The sequence below is a fragment of the Ambystoma mexicanum genome, chromosome 6q (assembly GCF_040938575.1).
Source record: "Ambystoma mexicanum isolate Mex_15411 chromosome 6q, UKY_AmexF1_1, whole genome shotgun sequence".
In the NCBI taxonomy this organism is placed as follows: domain Eukaryota; kingdom Metazoa; phylum Chordata; class Amphibia; order Caudata; family Ambystomatidae; genus Ambystoma; species Ambystoma mexicanum.
In genome coordinates, this window is record NC_090937.1 from 528,966,925 (window position 1) to 528,986,156 (window position 19,232).

The following is a 19,232-nucleotide window of genomic DNA, read 5'->3' on the forward strand; positions in this document are numbered from 1 at the left end:
TAGTCAACAAATAATCTGCACGTAGTACCCATGTGGGTCAATGCTCTACAGCGTACAACACCTGTAGCGTACAACACCAGCAATTGAACAACCTCACAAAACAACACTCCAAACACCTTAAAGTACTGCATACCTCAAAATACCTTAAAAGTGCAAGAAGTACAATCAAATAACCTTCAACCGTAATATCAAATACAAAAGCTACATGCCCACATTTTTTAAACTTAAAAAATACATTAAAAAAATACTTGCCACTCAAACACAGCAAGTTAAGAAAATAATAATGAACACCATCTGATAGCAATGGTCACTACAACTAACACATACAACACTTCAACTAAACCTTCAAATGTGTAAATAAAGATTAATACTTACTTTCACATCAACCACACTGTTGCCATGTGCACAGTCAGAGTTCAGGAATCAGAAGGACAAAACTACAGAAAATTGTGGCGTTTATACCTTCTAAAACACCACCAAATAAAGAGAACTCTAAACCAATAAAACTACTAAGATTGCTGACACATTTTCAGCACAACCCATCACTAAGCCCTACACAAATGCAAAAGTAACAAAAACGAATAACATACAATGAAACTGACACACACACATTTTTACCCCACCTATCATCTTTCATAGACGCGGCTGTTTGACATGGCTACAGATCTTGATTTGTATCTGCGGCTACACGCACAGTTTTCTGCAAGCCCAAAAGCAAACTAAATTGGCCTTCAAACCATCAAATCAAATAAGTGAACAGCTAAGTACATAAAATAACACACACAAATATAATGTTCTACTGTATTATCCATATGAACATACGATTATTGCACAGAACATTTATATTTATAGATGCAACATTAAATACCCATGGTTCCACCCGCAACAATTGAAAAGCAGAATAATATTGATGCACCTACACACAATGCTTTTTATAGATTCGGCTATGAAAGATCCCCTCCTAAACATTTGTTGATAACTGTGGCTATTGGCAAAGACTAAAAATTAAAAATTGCCTTTTCACTCCACCATACCCCAAAAACTGTCCTCCACATGCCTACCAGCCCCCCTCCACTTCTCTTAGTCCTCTTCCACTCCCCTAGTCTCTCACTGTCCCCCAAAACACTCAAATGCATATAAGATGCCACCCCACACAGAATTAGCCATGGCTGCAACGGTTTGGGGGCAGTGGCTGGGGTGAGGATCTACTTGTGAATAGCAATGCCGCACACTGGGCAGTTTTTGGATAGCCGCAAATAATAACAACAGCACCATCGTCCAATTCGAAAGTACAACACACACTCATCACACATAACCTGCTCATACAAACTACTAGAAATATTCAAACTAGTTATTTCCCTAGAAACTGAGAAATAATGCAGATATCATGGCTGGTTTGAAAACTGTGTAGCTGATTACAGACAGTTGGCTGTTTTGGTTGCTCGCTATTATGTGAGAAACTAAATATTAATATAGACCTAGGTTTGAGAGATAGTACAATTAAATGGTTTGGATTGTGTGGAATGAGTTGGTTCCAGGTTTTTCCAAAATTGTTAAATCTGAGAAGTAAAGGGCACCGAGACGTCATACTAATTCATGGTGGATGCAAAGATTTGGGGAAAGTACAAGGGGTGTCCCTTGCTTTAATGATGAAACAAGACATGGGAAAACTAATGGAACCTTTTCCTAAAACCATCATTATCTTTTCGTATCACACTCAGAGATGCAAACATAGAGATGGACCACTAGATTTAATGGTAAAATTGAGAAATCCCAGGGAAACGTTAATAAAGCACTTTCAACATTCATGACAAACAACAACCAATTATTGATTACGAACAACAACATACAGTTCTACATGGTAAATGCAGTGTTCCTTCATAACAGCAAAACAGTAACTTAAAAATAAGAAACCATAGAAAAATTCATAACAGCAAACTAGATAGGCAAACATTGCTACACCCACACAACATAATACCATAAGTGAGAACACACCACCTAAAATACATTGTATGGTGCATCTAAACTTAGACTACAATTGCTCTGTTTTAAATTAATTGTGTTAAACTGTTTTCTTATATCTTTCTCCAAAGTCTGACATGCTCAAAAGTCTGAAAACACACATCCAACATAAAAAAGACTCTCTAATATCTACCAGGTCACTTTTTACACCTGATGTCACTATACCCAAAAAAAGTAGTATAAATCACTGACACTCCAAACTATATACGGCGGATGACGAACTACACATACCCTTGGCTATCTGTAATTCTTTGTAGCCTCGGATATAGCCACAAATATAGGCAAAACTGCCAAAAAAAATAACTTTTTTCTGCCCCGATGCACCTTACTAAGTGTCCCCTTATCTGTGCCAGCTCCCCCAATCCCCAGATGGCCTCCTCACCTCCCCTGCCCTCTCCCATTCCCCCCACAACACACACTGCTTCTGTGACACAGTTTGCTTTGAGATGTCGGCTATTCACGGATATAGCCGATTCTACGGAAATCTTTGTGTTGGCAAACTCGGTCCCGTTCCCCCTCCAACTCCCGCTTTCACTCATTGACCTCTAGCCATCCTCACAACTCTACTTTGATGGCATGTGTATGTTTTTTGACATGCAAATAGCTTTTTACTGCATTTCATTTTCTCATAACCTCAGCTATAGACGCAAATATCTCTTGCATCGAGAGAAAAACAAGATGGCGGTCATTTCATTTCTTAAAACCATTATCCTGCAATTCACCAATCTGAATTATAATTTTTGGGGAAGGGACACCCCCTTCTCCGTCAAATCTTAAAATAACTACGGCATGGAATGACCTCAAAGCATGCATGGGTCGTGAGTCAATGCTTCGTGCCCAAGTTGTTTCAGACCTGGTCCAAATCCGTCCAACGATTTGGGCTGTGCGCCTTGGCAAAAATGTATTTTTTCTGTCAATGGGAAAATAAATAGGAAGTACGCTGCCCTTTTGGGGGGAAAAAAGAACCAAAGCTTAATAACTTTTTAAAAAATTTTTAAACAAATCTTTAGGGAACTTTGCAATCTGGAGGGGGGTGGCACAGACTTATAATAACTTTTGAAATTTCGGCCAATTGCGCTACTCGAGTCAAAAGTTATTAACATTCCTCTTAATTTCCAGATGGGTAAATATTCTACTACAAAACTATTTTCTGCATAATCAGAATCAGTGACTACATCTATGTCTTTAAGTTTATTTTCTGCTCCTCATAAATGGCAGCCAATTCTGCAACTTAACTGCTTTTAGAACTTAACCTCATGCTTACTCTTGGAATGCCATTGCATTTAGGCCACCAGTTTTCTATTCCTGCCCCTAGTTCTTCTTTCAGAATCACCTTGCACGTGGTATGCAGATCCATCTACATACACAGTTGGGAGATCCCTGCACGTTTCTTCATTCAAAGGCTTGTGTGGGAATTGCTCAAAATCATTTAAATTTGTTTCTAATTCTTCCAGTTTTCAGATGGCTGCACAATCATGTAAATCTACTATCCCTTGAGCAACTGGGCTCTTTTTTTCTGTCCATATCTAACTTCCACTGGAAATCCCTGCAATGCTAATGACCATGATGTGATTCTTGACTGGGCCAAATTCTCTGATCTGAATCTTTTGATCGCGCAGGTGAGTTTTGCCCTCCGCATCCTGTGCCCCCATTCTGCGCTCTTGCCTCTCGACCCAACCCGGGCCCTGAATGGCTGAAGTTACATCCTGCTGCACTGAGGATTAAACCCTGTGTTCAGGTGTCCCACCTTGCCACTTTGGCTTGATTGTGCAGGTGAGTGTTTCCGTCCAAATCCTGTGCCCCCATTTTGCGTTGTTTCACCCCTTGGGAGCCCCCTTGTAGGCCACTTTCACCCTGCGCCTCCCAACTCCCTCCCAACCAATTTCCTTGATTCCTGAGGCTGTTCCTGCCTCTTCACCAACCCCATGCCCTGATTGGCTGAATTAACATCCAGCTACACTGAGGGTTAAACTCGGTGTCCAGGCATCCCACCTCGCCACTTGGGCTTGATTGCGCAGGTGAGTGTTGCCCTCTGCATCCTGTGCCCCCATTCTGCGCTCTTGCCTCTCGACCCAACCGGGCCCTGAATGGCTGAATTAACATCCAGCTACACTGAGGGTTAAACCCGGTGTCCAGGTGTCTAACCTCACCATTTTGGCTTGATTGTACAGGTGAGTGTTGTCCTCTACATCCTGTGCCCTGATTTTGCGCTGTTCCACCCCTTGAGTGTCCCCTTGCAGGCTGCTTTCGCCCCACGCCTCCCAAATCCTTCTTGCCCTATTTCCTTGATTTCTGCCCTGTTCCCACCTCTAGACCGACCCCCGTGCCCTGACTGACTGAATTAACATCCATCTACACCGAGGGATGAACCTGGTGTCCAGCGGTCCCACCTACCACTTTGGCTTGATAGCACAGGGGAGTGTTGTCATCTGCATCATGTGCCCCCATTTTGCATTCTTTCACCTCTAGAGAGTCCCCGTGCAGGCTACATTTGCCCCACCCCTCCCCACTCACTCCTGAACCATTTCCTTGATTCCTGAGGCAGTTCCCATCTCTAGACCCACCCCTGTGCCCTGATTGGCTGAATTTACATCCATCTACACTGAGGATTAAAACCAGTGTAAAGGTATCCCACCTCGCCACTTTAGCTTGATTGCAGAGGTAAGTTTTGCCTTCTGCATCCGGTGCACCCATTTTTGGTTGTTTCACCCAATGAGAGTCCCCTTTCAGCCTGCTTTCGCCCTGCGCCTCTTCACTCCCTCCTGACCTGTTTCCTTGATTCCTGAGGCTGTTCCCGCCTCTAGACACACCCTGTGCCCTGATTGGCTGAATTAACATCCAGCTACACCGAGGGTTAAACCCCGTGTCCAGGCGTCCCACCTCGCCACTTTGGCTGGATTGCGCAGGTGAGTGTTGCCCTCTGCATTCTGTGACCCAATTTTGCGTTGTTTCACTTTTTGAGGGTCTCCTTGCAGGCCACTTTTGCCCCACGCTTCCCCACTCCCTCCCAACCCATGTCCTTGATTCCCAAGGCTGTTCCTGCCTCTAGACCCACCCCGGCCCTGATTGGCTGAATTAACATCCAGTTACACAGAGGATTAAACCCTGGTGTCCCGGCATCCCACCTCACCACTTTGGCTTGATTGCGCAGGTGAGTGTTGCCCTCCACATCCTGTGCCCCCATTCTGTACTCCTGCTTCTCAACCCAACCCAGGTCCTGAATGGCTGAATTAACATCCAGCTACACTGAGGGTTAAACATGGTGTCCAGACGTCTCACCTCACCACTTTGGCTTGACTGTGCAGGTGAATGCTTTCCTCTTCATCCTGTGCCCCCATTTTGTGCCGTTCCACCCCTTCAGAGTACCCTTGTAGGCTGCTTTTGCTCTACACCTCCCAACTCCTTCCTGACCCATTTCCTTGATTCCTGAGGCAGTTCCCACCTCTAGACCCACCCCGTGCCCTGATTGGCTGAATTAATATCCAGCTACACCAATGGTTAAACCCAATTTCCAGGCGTCCCACCTCACCACTTTGGCTTGATTGTGCAGGTAAGTGTTGCCCTACGCATCCTGTGTCCCCATTTTGTGTTGTTTCACCCCTTGAGAGTCCCCTTGCAGGCTAGTTTCACCCCATGTCTCCAAACTCCCTCCAGACCCATTTCCTTGATTCCCGAGGCTGTTCCCGCCTCTAGACCCACCCTGGGCCTGATTGGCTGAATTAACACCCAGCTACACTGAAGGTTAAACCCAGTGTGCCGCCGTCCGAACTCACTCTCTTTGTCTTGATTGCGCAGGTGAGTTTTGCCCTCTGTATCCTGTGCCCTCATTTTGCGTTGTTTCACCCCTTGAGAGTCCCCTTGCAGGCCCCTCTACCTCTGCTCCTCCCCACTTCTTCCTGCCCCGTTTCCTTGATTCCTGAGGCAGTTCCCACCTCTAAACCCACCCTGTGCCCTGATTGGTTGAATTAACATACAGCTACACTGAGGGTTAAACCCAGCATCCAGGTGTCCCAACTTGCCACTTTGTCTTGATTGCACAGGTGAGTGTTGCCCTCCACATCCTGTGCCCCCATTTTGTGTTGTTTCACCCCTTGAGAGTCCGCTTGCAGGCCGATTTCGCCCCGTGCCTCCCCACTCCTGCCCAACCCATTTCCTTGATTCCCAAAGCTGTTCCTGCCTCTTGACCCACCCCCGGGTCCTGATAGGCAGAATTAACATCCCTCTTCCAACTGCCCTCCCATCCTGCCACCTCCCCTGATTGGCTGCTACTGTGGAACCTCTTTGGCTTCCCTGATTGATGGAGGACACCCCACTTAAGACATTCACCCAGGGCAGCCCCTTGTCCGTGCAGACCCTGCGGCTAAGGACCCCCAGGCAAGGACTCCAGCTCCTGATGAAGCAGCTCCACACCGTGTTGGCTTGTATTAGTCTGTGGTGCCTGCACCCGTCAACCAGCAGCATCCGACCAGGTAGGAGACGAACACTTGATGCTCCCCTGTAAATTGTCCAAGCACATCGAAAAAAGCATTTAACCCCACCTGCTGAGTCCTATCCTTCTATCTATTCCAACCCTAGCCTTACGTATGTAGCGCTCCTGTCTTCTGTGTTCTTCTTACTGCTGATATTGTACTTAGTACCGCCCCCCTTGTTAGGCCCTTTCTCCCTCTATCCAGGTGTCTAGGCACTGACATTACATTTACTGATTTTGGATGCACTGTTGTTCCCTGTGTTAGGCCCTTTCTCCCTCTGTTATTGTTTTTACTGTTGTCCACTTTGTTAGGCCCTTTCTCCCTCTATTCAAGTGTCCGAAATCTAGGTCGTTGGTATTACATCCTCTGTTGCTGCAGTTACTGTTATTGGATTTACTGTTGTCCCCTCTGTTAGGACGTTTCTCCCTCTATCCAGGTGTCCCAAATCTAGCGCTAATATTACATCTACTGTTCTCATTTTCTGTTGTCCCCTGTTTTAGGCCCTTTCTCCCTCTATCCAGGTGACTCAAACTCAAGGTGCTGCTATTGTATTACCACTCAATACACCCTCTACAATCTTAATCTTGGTACCACGTCACAGATACCGTCCATCCCTGCCCTCTAGACGAGCAGCCACTCTCTGAGCCCCACATTGCCCTGATGCATCCCACATCCGTGACTGACCACCTCTCCCGGATGGAGATACCACATCAACAAAGTCCACCTCTCCGACCCCTCATCCCCTCACCTTCTGCACCATACCCACCCCCCATAACTCACCCCTCCCGGTGCATATCCTCTGCTCTAGCACCGAACTTCATGAACCCCTCTATATCCCACAGCTGGTCACCACCTATGACCCTTGCCCCCGAACACCAATATGCTCTGACCCACCTCGCCCACCTCCCAATCATCGTCCCGCCTCGAACTCTATAATCAGAGGAGCACTCTGGCGTGCCATCCAACACACGCCCCAAATTGTCATCCCACACACCTCAACCCACCCATATCATCATCCCTCTACCCCCTGGCATCTATTAAGTACAACCCCCTATCCCTGTCCATACACCCCACACAATCTCAAACTCACAAGCCAGAGGAGCTCTCTGGTGCTGCAAACAAAACAAGTCCCCAGCCACTACCGCGGCTTCTCTGCACTCTCTCAGGAACTCCTCCCTCAGTCCAACACCTCCACCTCAACCCTCCCTGCAACTGCCAATCCCTCTCTGACACCCACACTACCACACAACCACTCTTGTAGAGCTCTGTGTCACTCCAACATCATCACCCCTCCTCTGACACCCTGTCCATCCACACCCCCTACCTCAGTCTGACACTTCCTCATCCCAACACCTCTACCTTGAAAAAAGCCAACGTCCCCTTGACAGCATAATCCCTCGAGGACAACCACAGCCCGCCTCTCCGCACTGCCTGCCACCCCCCATCTGCACCTGCAAAACCATCTCACCCTACATCCCACACCATCTGCTCCCCCCGCTGTTACTTGACCCCCGCCTACAGAACCACATGTTCATACCCCTTCCCTTTCCTGTAAGTAGCACGTCTCGCCTTTCCCAAAACAGTTGCTTCATTGGATTCTCCCTCTGACCCTCGTACCCTCTCTCACACCTCTCTGGGAGCCAAACCCACAAAACCCAGAAAGGATGAGCAGCCTTCTGCCTTGACTCTCCACACTTTATCAGTTCTCCATCGGTCCAACCTCCCATCTCTCCCAACCCTACCATCATACCCTCCCCTTCTCCCCATCTCCCCCCCTTGTTCTCGACTTCTAACCCAGCACACCTAAACCCCTACTGCCCTCCAGACTTGAACAAAAACCAACTTGCCCAACCTCTCACAGCACATTTGCACCACTCACCTCCGCCGATCCTCCCCACCACGTCTCTCGCATACCTACCACAGCCTGCCTATTCTTCCTGCTCACCAGCAACCTATCCCACTCACCTGACCCACAAAGAGTACATGCATCCAGATCCCCCACTAGCCCCCTCAATCACTCAACCACTCTACCACACCTCCCATCTCACTGGGCACCCATGTCCACCAAGCACTCCCAGCGACGAGCGTCATGAAAATCACCTCCCCTCACGAAGTCACATGCCTCCTTTTTAATGCCCCCTCCGTTGCGAGAAACAGATATAGCATCTTTGACCTCCTATCATCTGACAACCCTGACCTGAAACTTGGTTCTCCGACGATTTTGCCCCAGTCATGCAGGAGGCCTTCCCCCGCAACTTGCTTATCGCCCACAACAGACCTTCCAGAGGTGGCAGAGTATCAATCCACTACAAACCTCATTTATCCATCTCAAATATCGAATCCCAAACATGCAACGCTACCTGTGAATCACTCCTAGTAAAACTCTTGCTATCATCAACACTCACGCACAGCTTCCTACTCATCTACAGACCCCCTGGATATGACAGCCTTTTTGCCAACAATATCTGTGGCTTAATAGCTACCATTCAGGTAAATCACCCAACTCTAAAACTATTGAGAGATCACAATATCTGGTTTGATATGCCCAATAACCCCATGACACTACCCCTGGTTGACAGTCTTGAGGCACTCAACCTCACCCGACATAACACTGGTCCAACTCCCTCAGGAGGTCACACCCTTGATGCGATCTTTAGCACCTATGACCTTGTCTCTATATCCAGTCCCAAACCACTTATCTGTACAGACCACTCTGCCATCCCTTTCTCTATCCACATACCAGCCCCCCTCACAAAGCTCCCCCTGCCCCCACTTTTGATCAGAAATGATGGAACAAAGTCAAGGTACTCTGAGCCCTAGCAAAAACCCTGCTACTCTGTCCCCCTGCAATGCTGACCAGTGGTAGACCCTTAACCATCACATCCTGTGACACCTGGCTTAAAGAATCACTAATTCCTCTCACCCCCTCACGCCCTGCAGCCTCACACAGAGGATCATCCCCCAAATTTTTCATGCCCCATTTGAAGACTTTCAAATGTCAAATTAACTCTCTTGAGCACAAATGGCAAGCATCTGAAACAGCTCTCAGCAGATCTATGTTCACCCACCACCACCGTAATTAAAAATCCAAGATCCGAAAGGCCAAAAAGGCCTATTAAAATAAACAAATTCTGAACTGCGGCAGCAGGAGCAAAGAACTCCACATGATCATCTCTGATTTTGTGAAACCTACTTGCACCTCTGCACAAACCACCCCCACGCAAATGCTCTACTATTTCCTCTGGCTACATTTCTACAACACTCTACAACACTGCACTTAACAGGACAGAACACCCTAACACCAAACTCTCTACCCTCACCCCCTGCCCCACAACTAACCCTCTGATCTCATTGCAACGACGACTCAATGCCAACCTTCCACTCTTTCCAACCCATCTCAAGAAAAGAGTTCCTAGATCTACTATCCGACAGCAGACCGTCCGGATCCCCCCTTGACCACTGTCCTGCCTCTCTTCTGAAAGAAATATTCTCCTTTACTGGCACAGTAGAACATGCAAGGTCCATACTAAATGACTCCCTTACCTCTGGCAACTTTCCAGAGGCCTTTAAAATAGTGCATGTCAAACTGCTTCTAAAAAAGGCATCCCTCGACCCCCTTGACCGTAAGAATTACAGGCCAATCTCCAACACCAGATTTGTCGCAAAACTCATTGACCGGGTTGCATACTCCCAGCTCAACTGCTTTGTAGAATCCAACAATCTACTCGACCCTGCACAATCAGGCTTCAGGCTGTGCCATGGAACAGAAGCCACTCTTATCTTGATATAGGATGATCTTAAGGTCATAGTAGACTCTGTGGGTTCTGCATCACTAATTCTCCTTGATCTGTCAGCAGTCCTTGACACTGTTGACCATTCTATCCTCCTTGACCGCCTCCACTCCATAGGAATCCATAGCTCAGCATACACATGGATTACCTCCTTCCCCAGTAACAGGAAACAAATCACTTTCCTCTCCCCTTTTGTCTCAACTGCCCATGCTTTGAACATTGGAGTACCACAAGGCACCTGCCTCTCTGCTCTCCTTTTCAACCTCTATCTGCCCCCTCTACCAGGAATCATCGGCACACACAACCTCTCCTGTTACATCTACGCTGACGATACCCAAATCATCCTAAGAATCCCAAAACAAGCAGCAACCCTCGTCCCGACCTTAAAGCTTGTGTCAGTGATATTGATTGATGGATTACAAGAAACCACCTCCTTCTGAACCCAGATAAAACTGAAATCATGGTGTGCAGCGACACTGCCCTTCTCCAGCAACCACTCCCATGGTCCCCCTCCCTCGGCACCATCCCCCTCCCTCCAAAATAGTCAAAAACCTTGGCTGCACTATGGACCCTCTACCGTCAGATCAATAATGTATCAAAATCCTGTCACTACCACCTCAAACTCCTAGATGAATTTTCCCTTACATCCCCTATCCCAACAGACATGCTACTGTTATGTCCATTGTTATGTCAAGACTGGACTACGCCAACTCCTTATACCTGGGAACACCAGCATAGCAACTTAACAAACTCCAAAGAACCCAAAATGCTGCTGCCAAGCTGCTCCTCACCCTGGGGCACAGAGAACACATCTCTCCCACCCTTGGCACCCTTCACTGGCTCCCGGTTGGATGAAGGGCCACCATCAAAACCCTGTGCATTACCCACCGAGCAATGCACAAGTCCGGCTCAACGTACCTACAAGACAAGATTAAACCCTACCTGCCATCACATACCCTAAAATCAAGCACTGCCCTCTTACTAGTGATTTCAATCTCCAATTCAGTCAGAATTGGAAGATCCACCTTCTCAACCTTGGCTCCAACTCTGTGGAACTCACTCCCCCCACACATAAGACAGACCCAAGACTACATGGCCTGCCGCAAAGCTCTAAAAACCTGTCTCTTTCCGTAAACCTGATTAAGACCATCTAGAGCTGTCGAAACCCTACATCACCATGGACCACGACTTCAATGACATTACATTGGATAGTAATTATTGCTTGCGGACAAACGACAACCATAGATGACAACCGTAGCATCCTGCAGATGCTAAATATATGACTACTGACTATCACTTCCTGAATCTACTACACATGTCTAGCTGCCTCCTGTGCAATCGCCCTCTGAGTGCAGCTATCATGAAACGTGTGAATGTAATGCGGAACAGTGGGCTGTCACAAGATCGTAAATGCAATATAGATTGTTTTTCCCTCCATTAAGGCCCTGTGCTTGATCACATTTATCAAAATAGGTTCAAACTACACCTCTTATTTTATAATAGCAGTTTGTCTGTGATCGTTATGCCCTGAAACAACCACCCACTTCTTCAATTTGGTCAAGATAAGGGGTGCAAACACTTTTCCCAATACATCAAGGAGGGCAATAGGGAGATCATTTTTTGGATCTGCCCTATTGACCTTCATACAAATCGGGACCACTACAGTCATCTTCCATGAGTCTAGGACCTTCTTCCGTGTCAACATTTCTGTGAAAATGGTAATACAAAGGTCCGGCCATTGATCAGGAGCACCCTTCAGAATATAGTTTGAGAGACCATCTGGACCCAGGGCCCATGAATTACTTGCCTTTTTAATCGGGTCTGCAACCTGCTACCTGTCAAATCACAAGTTCCAATGCTTCTCATCAGAGAAGGTCAGGACAATGTTCATCATTGCTGGAGGACTTGCAAACAGGGCACAAAAGAAATAACCCTATTGGCTTCTTGTACATTGTAATGCCCTATGATTTCCCCAGCCTTGTTCAGCACCAGCAAGGTTCTAGAATCATTAGAAGTGAGGGTTTTTAACATTTGTCCAGCATCGCCTTGCAGCATAATATTTTTATGCAAGATCAACTAGTTTTTATACTGTTGTCTATGCTTTTTAATCTGTGCCATTCCAGCTAACCCTATTAGATGGTACAATTTCCTAATGTCACCATGTAGTTGGCATTCATAGACACAATTGTGCTTTGGTTTAAATTGATGTTTCCACCCACATGATTTAACCTCCTTAAAGTCACTGAGCAAAGGTACATAATCCAAACCTCTACTCGGTTTACCCAAAGTAACAACATATCCATTGTTAAGTAACAACACATCACTGAGTTTCAAATGCAACCTATTTCTTCCCTGTCCTACAATGATTTTGTTCCCCCACAATTCCTCATTCCTTTGAGTCGATAACCTCAATACCAATTTTATTAAATCATGGTCACTGTACTCCATTGGAATGACTTCTACAGATTTTATCAAGGAGGGCACACTTGATGAGACAAAGAAGTAGTCTAAGGTGGTGTGCTGCTTTCTTCTCCCTCAGGTGGTTGTCCTTGGTGTATCCCTTGATGTCTGTCTACTCAGCAAGTGGACATTTCAATCCTCTAAATCCCTCAGCAAAGTCATCGTCCTTGATTTTTTTTTCGCATTCGCCCCACACTGCAACCCTAAGTCTTGCAATTCTTTCCCCATACTATATTACAGTTTCTGCAGAGAATTATCAAGGGATCTGGGAGATGGACATTAACGTTGTCTATCAACGACATTACAGAGTCTACAAAATATGTGTCCTTCCAAACCAACGGGTTCCAGTATAAATAAATAATTACTAGAAAGCTGGTAGCTAAATCATTATGCTGTTCCATTTCTATAGTGAGCAATTGCATATAAGGGTTCAGGTTTCTTGTTTTCACCACTCTCATAACCACAACATTCCTTATCAGTGTTAATAATCAGGTGGTTGGACTACCCTTCACACCTTTGTTAGCTGGATTTAAGAAAAGACTAAAACCATCAACCAATGGGGTGGTCGACAGCCATGTTTTTTGGCGGCATAAAATATCATCATTTTGTAAATTGCCCTTCAAATTATTGAAAACATGGGTGCATCCTCTGGTTTCCCAGCAACCAAACAAAATTGATATTGATATTGATAGTTTATTTGTATAGCGCCTATACACTCACACATGTTTCAAAGCACTTCAAGGCAAGGGAGGGATCAAGGGAAAATACATGGCATTCTTACAAGGCCTTGAGACATTAAGAATGTGAAATTAACTATCGTACTAGGCCGGACGCCATTTAAGATAATGCAAGAGCTTTGACAATGATAAGTAGGGGAGGGATGGGGAGGTAGGAGAGAAGACAGACAACAAATATCATGCTAGGCCTGACAACCTTTCTGGTAGTGCAGGGGAATGACAAAATGTGAGGTTAGGGGGAGAGGGTCAAAACAAGCAAATATCATACTAGGCCTGACGACGTTTCTGATACTGCTGGAGATTGACAAAAGGTGAAGGAGAGGGGGGAGAGGAACAAAACAAGCAACTATCGTACTAGGCCTGACCACATTTTTGGTAATGCTGCACATTGACAAAAGGTGAGGGGAGGAACAAAAAACAAATGACTATCGTACTAGGCCTGACAACATTTCTGGTAGTGCAGGGGAATGACAGAAATTGAGGGAAAGCAGGGAGAGGAATATAACAAGCGACTATCATACTAGGTCTGACAACAATTCTGATATGGTAAGTGCATAGAATATAGTGAGGGCAGGGGGGTGAAGAGAGAGGGGAAAGACAGGTAGAGGAAGAGAATACTGAGAAGCAGTGAGTGTGGTAAAAGAGTGGAAGAAGCAAAGCTGGTGAAATACAGTGTTATAGAGCACATAAGCAAGTGGAGAGAGCACATCAAGTTGCAGAGGTCAGTACTGAACACATAATGTTGCAAGAGATCAGCAAGTGCAAATAAGATACCTAGTGGATGACTCTAAGCATAAATGGTTTGTATTGGCATTCAAAGCCTTAGACATCCACCCCCATTCTCTTCATCACTTAAATTCTGTTTGGAGTGGTCTTGTGCAATTATCAATCTTTTTGAATCTGGTTGCTGATTAAATGTTACCTTTAACGGTATCCTGTTTTCAAGGCAATCACCCTCTATGACGTAGTCATTTTCAACACTAGAGGCTGAGCTACCGTGTACAGCTTCTTGCTTGTCAGAACCCACTAGCTTCTCATAATTTCAGCGGTACACCCGGGCATTAGATGCTCCCCTTGCTGCAAATTGCTCCTGCTGAGAATCACCATTTTCTCTAATGTCAAATCCCATAGGCCATACAGCCTCTGCTGATTCCAACAAAAGATTACAGATCACATAGGAGCTTATATATAAACAAACATGATCATATTGATTAGCTCTTGGGAATTTGACTGCTGCTATGTCTCCAGAATCTATTGCACATAGTTTTGGTACATGTTGAAATAGTTGTAGAACATTAGTGTGATTTAACATCAACCCATCCTCTGACAAGATTCTTTCCAAGATTCTATCTAAGATTCTTTCCAAAGTCACCCTATTAGCCCACTTTTTTTCATCTAATGTTGGGGCTTTATCTCATCCACCTTTGATGGCAACCCGATTCGTGGGGGCTAGAGTAGAATCGACCTTGTTCATTTTATGCCAGCCCATTGGTTCTCTTTCAGGATAGTTCTGGAAGGGGCTTTCTGCAGATCTTTCCTTTTTCTTAGCGAACCAGCCAGTGTGGAGATGATTGTTGTCTTCCCGCAATTACACACCCGTTCATAAGCATTTCTCTTTCTCACATTTTCCAGTATTTTATGTCGGAACTCTCTCTATTTTTAAATAATGTATCAGCTTACCAATCTTTTCCCTTCAAAAGTCTAGAAGCGTTGAACCGTGACGTGAGCAGTTGACTTACACCGATTTACTCTCAATTTGGTTTCCTCTAAAAGTTCCTGCTGGACTAAATTCTCAATGTCTAGTTTTGGAGGGAGCTCCGTCACTAAGCCTTGTACACTTCCATCATCTTCATATACCAAGAAATCTAACAATTTGTGGTCAAAGCTCTGAGGATTTTCACTTCTCACAGACTTCTTACTTTGCAGTTTATCTTCCTCACTTGGCATAGAATGGTTTTGAAGTCAATGAGAAAAGTAGGGGCGGGAGTGCAGAGCTTATTAGATCAAAGGCGATTTGTGTAGTTTCTGAGAGAATACTGTAAAAGAAATACAGAGCAACTAATAGCAGATTAAGTGAAGGGGTATTGATACTATTTCAGGTGCAAACGGGCTGGAGTCACAAGACCACTTGGGACATACAATATACACTAAACCAGAACTGTTCATACCTATTCAACTTGTTCCCCATTACCCTCTCCGTTTCACCTACACTCTCCTTCAAACACATGACCTTTTTTCATATATGTAGCAAAGCTAAGATGCTATGAATCACCTTTGTAGTCAACTCTATCTTATCCCACATGAACCTTTATGTAACAGTCCAAGCTCACTCATATCGAGCATGTCTCGTGCCTTCAGTTATTAATCACAATTTATTGGCGTCCTATCATTTTATCTACCTTGATTCCAATACAATTTTCTCCCCTTTTCTTTTGGACTCCTTGTTTACACCTATTGCCATCATCTACCTTTAAGTATATTCACAGCTATCACAGCCATCACCAGGCCATACATCTTGTGTGCCTCAAATTCAACTGACTCATCCCTTTAGCTCAGCTTACCTAATAGTTGGAAAACCTGTGGATGTGTCATCCACATCCACTAATTTATTCAAATATACATATGTCTAGCAACATAACATTCTATTAATTAGTAAGACCACAATAGTGCGGCGGTGTGTGTGCACGGTGACGTCATCACGCGGAAGCATGGGTGCGCGTGACGTCATCGCGCGTGCGTGTGGCGTCGTCGCGCATGCGTTTTACCGCAAAATTTCTACTATAAAAACACTGCACCTCTTCAGTAGGGCAGCAGAAAACCGAACGGGAAGGACATTCATTCTGACATAGCGGTTAGAACTCATCTTCTCCTTTCATCTAAGTCCAACCTTTCTCTGCCATTATTTTCAAGCATTATAATGCTTCTTTACAAGCAACTGGTCTATAAATTCTATGTACAAAACGAACATATATGTCCAGCTCAGCACTTAGGACTGTTAGCATTTTGATATATAAAATTCTTTCTATAAACAATACTTATGTTTTTTACAGACATATTTTGAGCTAAAGACCATGACAGATTACTTTTGATCAAACAGAATTCACCATATTGACAACATTTATTCCACAAACATGTACGTACCTAATGTTATAGACTTGTCATCGCATAGGGTTACATTGTTCGTATGAAGCACTAGACTTAATGCTCCCCCTCATTTGACCTCCACTTCTTCCTTCTTCCTCTTAGGCTATAACAGTACCAACTCATCCAACAATCCTCTTGAAGAACCGCCTTAATTACACGACAGGGAAACACGTGTTGAGGAATTATATCATTTAGTTCTGCTCTATACCCTCCACACTGAGTCCAACACAGGACCCTCCTTTCAACAGCAATATTTAAACTAAAAAAAAACAATTGTACTCATATCGGAAATAAAGATCAATCAACCACTCAGGCCACAGCCAAATTTATGAATCCATTTCTGCAAGCCTGACTTAGTGACAGCAACTAAGCATATTCCAAGTCTCAGCTAATCCACAACCTTCATTCTAACCTAGTGAAAGCAACTAAGGTTATCTCAAGCCTCGACCAATCTGCAAGCTTTCTTTTCTGTAACTTGTACCATATTTTCAATGCCTAGTGCAAACAACTAAGGACATCAAAGTCTGGAAATTGATTGGACTTTCATCGCAGTACAAGTGAATATAAATCAATCAGGAATTCATCATTGGCTTAGTGCAATCCAACTAAGGACAATACATTCCTGCATGGACAAAATACTTAATCCTGATAAGACTTAAATCTGAATAAGACTATTTTTTCATTTGTGTTCAACTGTCCACTTTTTCTTTTTCTTCCCTATTCAAGACCTGTTTGTCACATACGTGTTCATACTTTGAGACTTGAAATTTACAAATAAATTACTTCCTGCATAACTTATTACTTGTGCCAACATATACCCTTATTTGAGAAGCGCGACAGGATGGCTCTTTTTTCTTCTAATTGTAGCATTGGCCAATTCTTTTTAATAGCTCTCTTCATTCTGATGCTCTGTACCGAGTAGGTGGTGACGTATACCAGTGGTTCTCCGAGCTTGGTTGGTTTGGGTACCAATAGGGTATCTCGATTTATATTTCTGACCTTGCCTGCTACGTCGGAAATTAATGTAGCGTTGTATCCTCTTGCTGTAAATTTGGTTTCCAATGCACTCGCTTGGCATTCATACTACGTATTCTCTGAAATGTTCCTTCTATAACGTAAAAATTGGCTCAGAGGAACACTATCAATAGTTCATTTTGGGTGAAAACTTCTGCCAAGTATTAGACTGTTCCTGTCATTTTGTTTAGTGTAGATCCAAGTCTCCAGTTTGGCTTCGGCTACATACATTTCTACATCGAGGAAATGGATGCTTGTCATACTTGTCTCTGTTGTGAACTTGATACGCGGATTCATGGCATTCATCATTATAAAGAATTCTTCCGATTCATCTTGGGGTCCTGTCCATATACCGAAGACGTCATCAATGTATCTTACATACAGTGCTAGATGTCTCATCCATCTTGGTGAAGTTAAGTCATGTTTGTGTTCTAAATAATATATAAAGGCTTTAGCATAGCACAGAGCCATGGCTGCACCCATGCTAGTTCCTGATGTTTGAATAAAAGAAATTATTGTTGAGTACCAATTGTAAGAGGGTGAGAACAAACAGTCGGTCCCCTTGGCATTTGTCAGATCTGAGTATAATCCATTCAATTGCCTCAAGTCCAGCCTCGTGGGCAATATTCGTATATAAAGACGTGACATCCATGGTAAACATTGGGCCTCATTACGACCCAGGCGGAAAACCATGGTGCTAATAGCACCATGGTCCATGCTGGTAACTTACTGACTCCGCCATGGAGAAAGGGGGAATTACCACACCATTACAAGGTTGGCGGGGCGGTAATTCCCCCTTCCTCCATGGCCCTTCCCCATTCCCATTTTTGTCCCATAGGGCATAATGGGAATGGGGAAGGCGGTAATTACGGTACTGCAAATTGCGGTACCGTAATTAGCACCAAGGTCCCTTTGCGGGTCCATTCCTTAATGGCTGGTAAAACCAGTCATTAAGGTGGGACCCCGCAAAGGGACCTCGTAATTAGGTGCTAAGGGATTACCGTTACGGGTACCCTTACCGGTACCGGTAATCCCTTAGCGCCAGGGTCGTAATGAGGCCCATTGTGTCTCTTCCATTAACAAACTGTATACTCTTAAGTTGTTGCAAGAAATGCATTGTATCCTTAACGTATGTTGGTGTCTCTTGGACCAATGGCTGAAGGATTTTGTCCAGATATTGTCCCAGGGGCTCCAGAATGCTGTTGGTCGCTGCTATGATTGGACATCCTGGAGGTTTTAACAACCTCTTATGTATTTTAGGTAACATGTATATCACAGGCATGATGGGATGTTGGTTTTCCAGAAAACGTTGTGTTTTCTCAGAAATGACGTCATTCTCTTCAGCCTCGTCCAGGACTCTTTTGATCCGGGCTCTCACTGATTCAGTGGGATTCATGGGAACTTCAAGGTAGGTTTCCTCATCTCTTAATTGTCGTTCAATCTCCTCGAGGTACTCTTGTTTTTTCATCAAAACGAGGGCTCCTCCCTTGCCTGCCGGTTTAAAGATAATATTCTGGTTGTTAAGGAGGTTTTTTAATGTCTGACATTCTATCTTGGTGAAATTGCCTTGTGCATCTGTATGGAGTCGTATCTTT